Source organism: Chrysemys picta, chromosome 9 (genome assembly GCF_011386835.1).
Source record: "Chrysemys picta bellii isolate R12L10 chromosome 9, ASM1138683v2, whole genome shotgun sequence".
Lineage (NCBI taxonomy): Eukaryota > Metazoa > Chordata > Testudines > Emydidae > Chrysemys > Chrysemys picta.
The window spans coordinates 10,334,472-10,346,977 of record NC_088799.1 but is presented as its reverse complement, the minus strand read 5'-3'; the positions used below and the strand labels follow the sequence as shown (position 1 = coordinate 10,346,977).

The 12,506-nt window shown below is 41.5% G+C and overlaps 1 protein-coding gene across 1 annotated transcript in view; it reads left to right on the top strand.

Annotated features, from left to right (window-relative positions):
• The window catches only part of SOX2 (SRY-box transcription factor 2), a 408,003-nt gene that overhangs the window by 32,188 nt on the left and 363,309 nt on the right, over positions 1–12,506 (top strand). The window lies entirely within an intron of this gene.

The window sequence follows — 12,506 nt, the reverse complement described above, 5'->3', positions numbered from 1 at the left end:
CAGGACAATATTCTATCACCATCTCTGTTGGATCTGAGTGCATTGTCTGAACAAGGTGCATGATCTGCAAAGATTCTCTGAAACATAGAATATCTGGGTTGGAAAGGACCTCAGGAGGTCACCTAGCCCAACCCTCTGCTCAAAGCAGGACCAATCCCCAGACAGATTTTTACCCCAGTTCCCTAAATGGCCTCCTCAAGGATTGAACTTGCAACCCTGGGTTTAGCAGGCCAATGCTCAAACCACTGAGCTATCCCTCCCCCCAGTATGTGGGTGTACTGCTTAGCAACATCTTACTGATGAGAAGCCACTGGTCTTATAAACCCTTAGAACGCAGGCTGGCTCCCGAGTGCTGACAAGGCCAGGAAGGGTATGTAAAAGGGGAGGGTAGATTTTCTGATGATAGGAGATGACTCATGATCAACCCACACCTCCTTCCATGAGCTGGACACCTGACCTTCTAAACTCGTTTTCAGTTGCATTTAATCATCTGCAAAATCCATTTATTCCATCAAACATGTCAGTATAACTTAAGGGAAAATTTAAGTACATAGTTTGGGGGACTAGATGGCTCAGAATGGTGGTAATGGCTCATAAGTTCAGATCCAGCCCAATTTGGTAATATCAAAACATGTACCATCTCGTGGCTGTTCAGTGGCCTGTGTGAATTGAGTTGGGTGCTTTCACTCTATTCCCTAATGGATGTGTCTTCATCTCCAAAACTACCACCACCATCACCGACTGAAAGTTTTGTTGGTATTTGCATCAGAAAAACCAGGATTGAATGAGTTTGGCGAATGATCCCTACAGCTGATCCATCCAAGGTGTTGATGTATTTTACTGGGAGCAGGAAGCCGTGTGGGAAACTCTGTACTGTAGTTGACTGTGCTGCACATATTCTGTAGTTAAACAGCCTTGAAAAGAGAGGGCTTTATATGGCACATTTCACCAGTGCTACATTCACCTGAAAAAAATATTTAAAAAAACACTTGTCTGGAGTTGAGTTTAATATGTTTTTGTAAAAAGTCTTCGCAGGAATTTATTTTAAATATACGAACCACAAAGTTTATTTTGATTTTTATATGTCAGGTATGTTGTTAAAATTCAGTTCAAAATAAGATCTTCTAAACTCAGGTACTTATCTAATAAAAAACTGTAAAATGATCTCTGCCAAATACTTGTAATTGCATGACACAATACTTAAAATAGCTTTATTTCTGTCTTTGAATTTTTTGTTATTGAAAAATTTGATAAAACAAATGGGCTGAAAGATTGGAATGGTCTTAATGTTTGTTACATTAAAATCCATTTAATTTCCTGTTTTAATAAACATGATGTTCCTTTGTGAAAATATGATTTAAAAAAATCTATTCAATTCTATTAGTTTTCCTTGCATCACAAAATTTAAAAAAAATCCTCTCAGATGCTTTGTACTTCTCTTTCATTAGTTTCGCTTCCAGTGCATGTATATAATTATATGTTCATGTTGTCATGGTAATTTAGGGCTGGAGTTGTCAGAATGTAGCAATCACTTGCTGTAGCTGAAACAGAGAAGTCCGGCGAAGTCAACAACGTGGTATCCTGGTATTCTTAAATGTTGGTACGATCAGAGATTACGTATGTATTGATTTTTAAGAATTGTTCATTTATTTGGTATTAAGAGGCATTGGCAGTATGAACATTAGAGTGCATTATGTCTTCTCTACTGGAATATGTGCTCTGGATTACTGTCAAGATTATAGTAATGTTTGTCACTTGTGGTCCTGATGCCATAGTTCTTATGTAGGCAATCTCCTATTCATATTTCTGGGTGTTTGCCTGAGACCTGAAGTTCATGTCTTCTATCAGCATTTCTAAAGAGGGGCATGGCCTCTGGGCTGTGCAAAGAACTCTCGGTGGAAGGAAGGAAGGAAGGGTAGGGTAGGGTTGTGCATGGATTAATATGGACAGGCCTTTAACAGCACGTGTTGTCATTGCAGGTGGGGAGGGGGAAATGGAAATGGGGTGTGTTTGGTTTCATTTTCTTGAAAAGGAACTCAGATTTCTAAAGTTTGAGAAATGCTGTCTTAGATGTTGATCTGCTGAAATCTTTTTTTCAGTTGTGTGATAGAATTGTGTTTTTCTTTGTTTTATGAACTTTTTAAAAAAAGGTAACTTGCTATTTTATATTACTTACGTATTGTCCTAAATTCTCTTTGTTATTATATGTAATTTAAATGTTACTCTGGCATTGTGGCCAGATTGCAGTTAAATTAGTTTCAATTTAAGTTATGTTCACTTTTTGTGCTAAACTATTGTGTAGTGTGTGTGCATGTTAAAGAATCGTCGTGTTTTGTCTCATTTCATTAGTGGCTTTAAATGATTCCCCTTTATATTTCCAGAGATAAAATATAAAGTTATCACTGCTATGGTAATGTTAGGCTCACTTTTATGACCTATCCCTATTTATACTACATATACCTTTACTATATTCGTATTACTTCTCCATAATTTGTGCAAGTATGCTACCAGGTTTTGCGGTATAAATTTAACTCATTGCTAACCTAACTCTTATGTAATAATTTTCATTGGTAGATTTCAAAGTGCTTCACAAATTTTAATGTACTTATCCTCACGACACCCCTGTGAGGTGTAAATAAGGAAATTAAATTTTTACTGTTCCTTAAAGAAATACCCGCACTTTGGATATTGTTGCTCACTAGAGCAGCTGACTGTTGGACTTCTAAGACTGAAGACTTTAGGAGTGAGTAAAAAATTATTTGGTCTCATTATTGATATCTGTGTGATCCAGACACTTTCCTGTGCTGACTGTCCTTGCTAGAGTTTTCTAACAATAAAGAATGTTCATGTTACGTCCCAGATAAAATTGCTTGGATTTGGACTGAGTTGTCTACTGGCATGGAAACAGAGCAGTTTCTCAAGAAGACCCTTGCTGAGTCTTCTCTCTTGCAGTTCCAGGCAGTATTGCTCTCTGTGATCTTGATGGTGCTGGGCCAGCTTTGTGACACCTGCAAGCTGGATCCTTGTCCTTTCCGGGTGTTGAAAGCCAGCTGGGAAGCACAGAGAGGGGCAGGATGCCAGTGGTTCTGAAAGAAGCTATTGTGAGGTCAGTGTTCAAGAAACCAACACTTGAGACGGACAGTCTGGTTGACCACTGAGAAAGCTGTGTTTAGAAAACTCTGAATACCTTGACCCTGGCCAATCAGGTTATAGGCTTGGAAATGGTTTAGAAACTGTCCTGATTACATTAACTGATGATCTTCTCCTAGCAATGGATGAAAATAAAATGTCTGTGTTGATTCTTTTAGATGTCATCAGCTTCTGATACCACTGATTATCTTTATTGCTATATATTGTATTATTTGTGGACCAAGGCAGAGATGGACACAGCTTCTCTGGAGTGACCTCATTCTTATTTTTCTGAGAGAACTTGGAGGATTGTAGCAGGCAATCAATCCTCTGCCTTGAGGAGTCTCTTATTTGGAGTACCTCATCATGAGGCTATTTTGCTACCCTTCCTATTCAATGTGTATATCTAGCTGCTGGGGGAGGGTTAGTGAGGAGACATGGACTCCAACAAGTTTAGTATGCTGATGGCATCTTACTCTACATCTCCATCACATTTGATCTGGCCAGAGCAGTGGAACAAATAACCCAGGGCCTGATTCTCTGTTACACTAAAGTCCCTTTGCACCGATATGATGGGGGGAAAGGTGCTTTAAAATGGATGGAAATTAGTTGTATCCACTTTAAGGTGCCCTTATGCTGCCAGTGTGGTGTCAAGAGGTTTCAGCGTGAGTGTTAAGGCCTCCTTAGGGAAAAAGATGGGCCATGCAGTCTATATGACCTTGGGGCTGGGAAGAGGGCTGGCTGACTATCGTTTCTTCCAGCTAAAAGTGGCTTGATGATGTAGTTGAATTGGGAGAGACAGCTAGAAAAATTAGAGGAACCTGTATTTGTACCCTGATGCAGGAAATATGACCATTTAGATGTGCAGTTTGGATGTGCTGTGAGATCCTGAATGCCCTGTTAGCAGCTGTAACCAATACCACCCTCTCCATCAGTGCCTGGTGAGAAAGGTCTAATATTGCTTCTCAGATGCAAGGAACTTGCAACAAGTGTCCTTGTTGCATTGCACTCTGTATGGGGCTATACACTGAGACCCCCTTGGAAACAAAACCTAGTGTAGAATGTATCAGAGGAGTAGCCGTGTTAGTCTGGATCTGTAAAAAGCAACAGAGTCCTGTGGCACTTTTAAGACTAACAGATGTATTGTAGCATAAGCTTTCGTGGGTGAATGCCCACTTCTTCGGATGCTCCTCCTCCTTACAAAGTTGATTTATATGCCAAGAGCAAGTTACGCTCAAAGATCTGTATTATCTACCAGCACATTCCAGGTGAAATTCAGGGTTTTTAACTTGTAAAGCCCTAAATGGTTTGGGACCTGGTTACCTCTCCATTGTCCACAGCTGAGATGAACAGAACCAGTTGAGCTGCAGCTCTGCTATTATAAATGGGACAGAGCTGCTGCCAGAGCATTCTCTGAAAAGGGTAATTTGGTCTCACCTTTTGGTACTGGACCTGCTGAATAGCCCATCTTTTCCCTGAGGCAGTTGGGGAGACATGGACTGAGGGCTGGAGAAATGTGGTGTATTTTGTATATTTGCTGGTGAGTATTTATCTGTCAATCTTGTGTTATTTGTACTAGGTGTTTTCAGTGGATAGAATGGGCACCCAGAGCATTGAGTGAGCATTTACAGAGGATTTATAGAGCTAAATAAGTATAAAGACCAGAACCAAATGTCCTGAAACATGGAATGAAGGAGCTAGTTTGGATAAAATAACAGCCAATCTGAACTTGTTCTACTAACATTTTCATGCTCTTTTGCTTTTCTTGGTGCCACTCAAGAACAGAAGGTAAAGTGCCACCAAATATGCTGTCCTTGCAGGACTTCCGTACAGACACACCAAGTTCTGAAACTCACCTGAACTGAAACAAGTGTCCTAACCTCTTGAGGTTTGTCCATCATTAATTCTAGTCATTCCACCTTGCTACTAGGTTTTGAGACACCATCATGACCCTGGGTAAGACGTATTTGATACCCAACAGTCAACTACTTCCCAGCATCATATGTTATGAAGTTATTCTGCTGTACCTGACATCATTTATCATCCATTACTCTTTTTCCTCTTATCTTTTAGGCAATCAGAAACCTCACGACAAGCAGATTCAGGTTCTGTGTTCACAGGCCCCTGCAGTTCATAGCAATAGTTCCTCAACTGGCTATTAATACCACTGGAGTTTAGTAAATACTGTGATTTAAAATGTTAATTATACGTGACAAACTGTTTACGCTTATTACCTCTCTTCCTTCCTAGTACAATTACAGCTGTTAATGAACATCCCCCCGCTACTACCCCAAAGGCAAGGAGACAATAAAATACTCTTTTCAAAATGTAAAGAATTCCACTCCAAAAAAAATAAAAATTAAATAATAATGCTACATAGCAACTGTTGAATGCATAGGCATTATACTTTGCATCTTTTATCTGGGTGAAGGAATGCAAGCCAAAATAGGGAAAGAACAAGTTAAAGAATATTTAGATAAGTGAGATGCATTCAAGTCAGCAGGGCCTGATGAAATTCATTCTAGAGTACTTAAGAAACTAGCTGAAGCAATCTCGGAGCTGTTGGCAATTATCTTTGAGAACTCCTGGAGGAAAGGCGGGGTCCTGGAAGACTGGAGAAGGGCAAACATCTTTAAAAAGGGGACTGAGGAGGACCCAGGGTATTATAGACCAATCAGCCTAACTTCAGTACCTGAAAAGATACTGGTGGGATAGCTCAGTGGTTTGAGCATTGGCCCACTAAACGTAGGGTTGTGAGTTTAATCCTTGAGAGGGCCACCTAGGGATCTGGGGCAAAATCAGTAGTTGGTCCTGCTAGTTAAGGTAGGGGGCTTGACTTGATGACCTTCCAGTTCTATGGGAAGATAGGTATATCTCCGTATATTATTTATTATAATTTGGAACCACCTGGAGGATAATAGGGTTTAAATAGGGCTCTGTGTCTGCCACAGAGGTTGCAGAAGTCACAGATTCCGTGACTTTCCGAGACCTCCGTGACTTGTGCAGTGTCCAGTGTGGCTGGCTCCTGGGCCAGCTGCTCAGGTGGCCCCAGGAACAGCCACACCAGCCCAGGCTGGAGCGGCTCCAGGGCCAGCTGCACCGGCTGCTGCTCAGGCGGCCCCAGGAAACTGGCCCCGGGGACTGCCCGAGCAGCGGCCAGTGCAGCTGGGCCCAGGAACTGCGCAAGCAGTGGCTAGCCCCGGGGACCGCCGGAACAGCAGTCCCTTGGGTGTCCGGAGCAGCTGCTGCTCAGCACCCCCTGCAGCGGCCCCCCGGGGTGTCCCCTGCAACAGCCTGATTTTAAATCACTAAACAGTGATTTAGTCACGGGTATTTTTAGTAAAGGTCATGGACTGTGAATATTCACTGCCTGTGACCTGTCCAGGACCTTTACAAAAAATACCCTTGACTAAATTGTAGCCTTAGTTATAAGTAGGGCTGTTGATTAATCGCGATTAACTAAAAAAATTAGTCGTGATTAATCGCAGGTTTAATTGCACTGTTAAACACTAGAATACCAATTGAAATTTATTAAACGTTTTGGATCTTTTTCTACATTTTCAAATATTGATTTCAATTACCACACAGAATACAAAGTGTACACTACTCACTTTATATCATTTTTATTATAAATATTTGCTCTGTAAAAATGATAAAAGAAATAGTAGTTTTTAATTCACTTCATACAAGTACCATAGTGCAATCTCTTTATCGTGAAAGTGCAACTTACAAATGTAGCTTTTTTTTTGGTTACATAACTGCACTCAAAAACCAAACAATGTAAAACTTCAGAGCCTACAAGTCCATTCAGTCCTACTTCTTGTGCAGCCAGTCGCTAAGAGAAACAAGTTTGTTTACATTTACAGGAGATAATGCTGCCTTCTTCTTATTTACAATGTCACCTGAAAGTGAGACCAGACGTTTACATGGCACATTTTAGCTGGCATTGCAAGGTATTTTCGTGCCAGATATGCTAAACATTCATATGCCCCTTCATGCTTTAGCCACCATTCCATAGAATATGCTTCCATGCTGATGACGCTCGTTTAAAAAAAAACGTATTAATTAAATTTGTAACTGAACTCCTTGGGGGGAGCGTTTATGTCTCGTGCAGGGCTGGCTCCAGGCACCAGCCCACCAAGCTTGTGCTTGGGGCGGTACCTGGAGGGGGGCAGCGTGGTGCTCCGGCTCTGGCCGCCAGGGAGAGCGGAGCCCCGGCCGGGCTCGCCGCCCTCCCCCCGGCGCTCTGGCTGCCGGGGAGAGCGGAGCCGCGGCCGGGCTCTCCGCCCTCCCCCCGGCGCTCTGGCCGGTTGGGGAGAGCGGAGCCCCGGCCGGGCTCTCCGCCCTCCTCCCGGTGCTCTGGCCGCCGGGGAGAGCGGCCCGCGGCCGGGCTCAGCACCCTCCCCTGCCGCGCTGGGCGGCCTTGGGCGGCAAAAAAGCCAGAGCCGGCCCTGGTCTCCTGCTCTGTGTTTTACCCGCATTCTGCCATGTATTTCATGTTATAGCAGTCTCGGCTGATGACCCAGCACGTTGTTCATTGTAAGAACGCTTTCACTGCAGATTTGACAAAACGCAAAGAAGGTACCAATATGAGATTTCTAAAGATAGCTACAGCACTCGATCCAAGGTTTAAGAATCTGAAGTGCCTTCCATAATCTGAGAGGGATGAGGTGTGGGGCATGCTTTCAGAAGTCTTAAAAGAGCAACGCTCTAATGCGGAAACTACAGAACCACCAAAAAAGAAAATCAACCTTCTGCTTTTGGCATCTGACTCAGATAATGAAAATAAACATGCGTCAGTCTGCTCTGCTTTGGATCGTTATCGAGCAGAACCCGTCATCAGCATGGACCCATGTTCTCTGGAAAACATAAATAAAGTTTTACGTTGTTTTGGTTTTGAATGCAGTTATTTTTGTACATAACTCCACATTTGTAAGTTCAACTTGCATGATAGAGATTCCACCACAGTACTTGTATAATATTATGAAGTGAATTGAAAAATACTATTTCTTTTATTTTTACAGTGAAATATTTATAATAAAAATCAATATAAAGGGAGCACTGCACACTTTGTATTCTGTGTTGTAATTGAAATCAATCTATTTGAAAATGTGGACAACATCCAAAAATATTGATATAAATGGTACTCTATTATTATTTAGCAGTGCAATTAATCACAATTAATTTTTTTTAATTGCGTGATTAACCGTGATTAATTTTTAAAATCGCGTGACAGCCCTAGCTATAAGGAATAGTCAGCATGGATTTGTCAGAAACAAATTATGCCAAACCAACTTAATTTCCTTCTTTGATAGGATTACTGAGGACTGAGATGGGTCAACCTGCAAGCAGGTTTCACGGGGTCCACCAAAATAAACCAGAGAGCATACAAAAAAAAAGCCATTCACTTTGCGCTATTTGGACACATTAGGGGTTATTTTTTTAACCAGACAGTGAATTAATTTTCCTGAATGATAGGCTGAAACCTATTGGCTTCAGCAGGGCCGGAGTTAGGAGGTGGCAAGCAGGGCCATTGCCTGAGGCCGCACCCCTCAGGGGGTCCTGCGTGGCGGGGGCTTAGGCTTCGGCTTCAACTCCAGGCAGTGGGACTCAGGCATATTCATATTTTAACATATAAGTACAAAAATAAAAAACTGACTATTATATTATCCTTTTTATATTATATATGTGTGCGTGTGTTTAACTGCATAACTATCGGTTTAATACAGCTTTTAATCTATCAGATATGCAGAAAAACGGCTGTGGTGGCACAGGTGGATGGTGGAGCTTTTACAGCCTGTTGTGGGGCTCAGAAAGAAAAAAGGTTGAGAACCTCTGACCTAGCGGATAAGAGGGAAACAGTAGATGTGATATAGCTTGATTTTTAGTAAGGCTTTTGACTCAGTTCTGCACGACATTCCATAAACAAACTAGGGAAATGGGTCTAGATTAAATTGCTATATAAGGTGGATGCACAACTAGTTGAAAGACCACACTCAAAGAGTTGTTATCAATAGTTTGCTGTCAAAGTAGGAGGGCGTATCTAGTGGGACTCTGCAGGGGTCAGTCTGAGGTCTGGTAGCTGGGAGAGATTGCGAGCACTTTGGAGGCCAGGTTTAAAATTCAAAATGACCTTGACAAATTGGAGAATTTGTCTGAATTCAACAAGATAAAATTCAATAAAGACAAATGCAAAGTACTTCACAGGAAGGAAAAATCAAATGCACAACAACATTGTCCCACTCTACTCAGCACTGGTGAGGCCTTACCTGGAGGCGAGAGTCCAATTCTGAGCACCACACTTTAGGAAAAATGTGCACAAATTGGAAAGAGTCCAGAGGAGAGCAACAAAAATGATAAAAGGTTTAGAAAACCTGACCTATGAGGAAAGGTTAAAAAAAACTGGGCATGGTTAGTCATGAGAAAAGAAGACTGAGGAGGTACCAGATAAAAGTCTTCCAATATATTAAGGGCTGCTATAAAGAGGATGACAGCTTTCAGAGTAGCAGCCGTGTTAGTCTGTATCCACAAAAAGAACAGGAGTACTTGTGGCACCTTAGAGACTAACACATTTATTTGAGCATAAGCTTTTGTGCGCTACAGCCCACTTCATTGTTCTGCATGTTCACGGAAGGTAGGACAAGAAGTAATAGCCTTAATTTGCAGGGAGATTTAGGATAGATATTAGGAAAAAATTTCTAACTATTAGGGTAGCAAAGCTCTGGAGTAGGCTTCCAAAGGAGGTCGTGAAGTCCCCACCAGTGGAAGTTGTCGGGGATGGTCTAGGCTGACTTGGTCCTTCCACAGTGCAGGCGGCTGGACTTACCGAAGTCCCTTCCAGCTTTACATTTCTATGATTCTATGATTCAATACGCTGATCTGAGATTTAGCTGGGATAGTGTGAGTGGTCTGCTGTCTTTTGCACTTCATATGCTCTAAGCCTATGGTTATTGATCTTCTCTGTTAAAGATGGGTGAATGCTGATGGGGAGAGAAAATTCCCTGAATACTCCTTTGGTTTTCCTTAATTAGTTAGCTTTGACTGTGTTCACATCCCTTTTGTGTTTGCTTTCCATTCTTTTACTGGCAAGAATGTTCACCGAAATAGCAAATGTTGCAGAATAGTCACATAAAGCCAAGTTCCAAATGTATACTTGCAAAGGTTTATCTCAGGAACTAAATTCTAAATGTTTTCTACATCCAGGCCCCAATTCAGGAAAGTATTTAATCACATGTTTCAGCACAGTGCTATGAATAGGGGTGTACTGCCGAATCGGGGGCCTCAGTCAGCGAACAGGACATTCCATGTGACCTGTGTGTCCAATCAAACAGCTTGATCTTCACATATTGAGTAGTCACAATGGGCTAGCATGGTTCAGAGGAGGCAGTAGCCTGCTACAGAGGGGGCATATATAGTCCCCGCAGACTATGTGAAATAAATTGTCCATTTTTCAACCAGCTCTAGTAAAACTGTAAGTATCTTGCAGTCATTGGTAGCACATTAATGTTTCGTTTGCATCTCACTTGATAGAGGAGATATAAAATTGCTACTTAGGCTTCTCTTGATTTGAAATGGTAATCAGTTGTTCATCTATTTAAACCGCCCAGAAGTGTGTGCACTACAGTCTTGATACTTCATGCTTGTCTTGACAGCCACTAGTGGCCCTTTCTAACCTCTCATGTGGCTTTGTTACAGTGTTCAACTCAGGCTTTGGCTTCACTGCCAAAAAGGGTGGTATTTTTACAATGGCTTTTTTTTACACATCATAAAATGTGATGGCTATTCTGCTGTCAACTCCCAGTGGAGACAAGACACCTGTAGTTTTACTGCGAGGTAGCTAGGCAAGGTTACCATATACCCCAGCCCATAGTTCATCTATCTCACTGTAGTAAAAATTACAGGTGCTTTCTCACTACTCGGATTTTATAGTGGCATAGATAACACATTAGTTATCCTGCTATTAAACCCCCCCCCCCCCAGAAAACAACACTTTTTTTTTTGTAGTGAAGGTGTGGCCTAAAGTATCATGTAAAGCCCTGATCTTGATATGGCAGTTGGCTCTAGCAAAATGTCTGTCTGTCTATGGTACTTATATGGCTCTCATTACTATAGTTTTTGAGTGCTTGATAATCTTTAATATATTTATCCTCACAAAAACAAATGGGAAACTGAAGCAAAGAGATGCTAAGTGACTTGTCCAGGGTCCCACAGTATGTTTGTAGCAGAGCAGGGATTAAATCCAGGTCTCAGGCTTCTGCCTAACAAAAATACCATCCTTCCTCTATCTATAGTTAAAACAGTCTTCTGGATTACCTTTGTATTTGTGAAAAGCAACAAAGAGACCTGTGGCACCTTATAGACTAACAGACGTATTGGAGTATAAGCTTTCGTGGGTGAATACCCACTTTGTCAGTATTTGTGCTGTCTGTATTTGTGCTGATGCTGTCTAATGTAAGGTAAAACTGTTCATATTGCAAGCTGCTTTGATAAATGCATTGGCTATTTATTATAAACGTGCATTTGTGCGTTCCAAGTACAATCCAGCTTCAATTGTCCAAACTGGGAAAAGATACTGAACAAGTCAGTAAATTGAGGGAATTTTCAACATATTTAGGAGATATCAGAAGTCATGACTGTCTTTTGGATAACAGGGAGTTTCACATAATCAAGGTTGTACTTGTGTGGTTCTGTGGATGAAATCCTAGCCCCCTTCAAGTCAATGGGAGTTTTGTCATTTGACCGTCAGTGGCCCAGGATTTCACTCTTTGTATCTCCAATTGATGACAAAGTGATTCTTTTTTTTTTTTTGAAAGTCGAATGCCACTGTTCTAAAGTGATCATCACTCCCTCTTAGGCTTAGGAAGATGTGAGGAGAATATACTTGTGAAGGCATCTGTCTATAACATGTGTACTTCACATGTTATTTTGCACAGGGCATAAAATAACAAATTAACTCAGCTGAAAGAAATGTGTCAAGGCCTCCTGTCTCTAGGAGGGATGCTCCTGCCACATAACTTAGTTGTCCAATTTCTCCTTAATTAGCGAGCTTTCGTATAGAAAATGTACCGGCTCAGGGGAGATGATAGCTGTCCCCTGTAGTTTGATTACATATTGAATGCCTATTACATGGCATCTTTCTGCTTGTGTTGTTGTTGTTAATCCTTTGTGTGTGTATGTGTGTGTCTATTAAAAGTCCTGCGTTAGCGTGGTTACTCGGGAATGAAATTACTGGAACCTTGTCGGAGAAGAAGTACATGGAAGGATTTAAGGCAGAACATTGTAAGGCAAACGCTGCAATTATCTACAGCTGAAAACAAGTAGCTTTTAATGTGTCCATTCGCCCAAGAAGGGAAAAGAGAATTATAGACCAGTGCTCT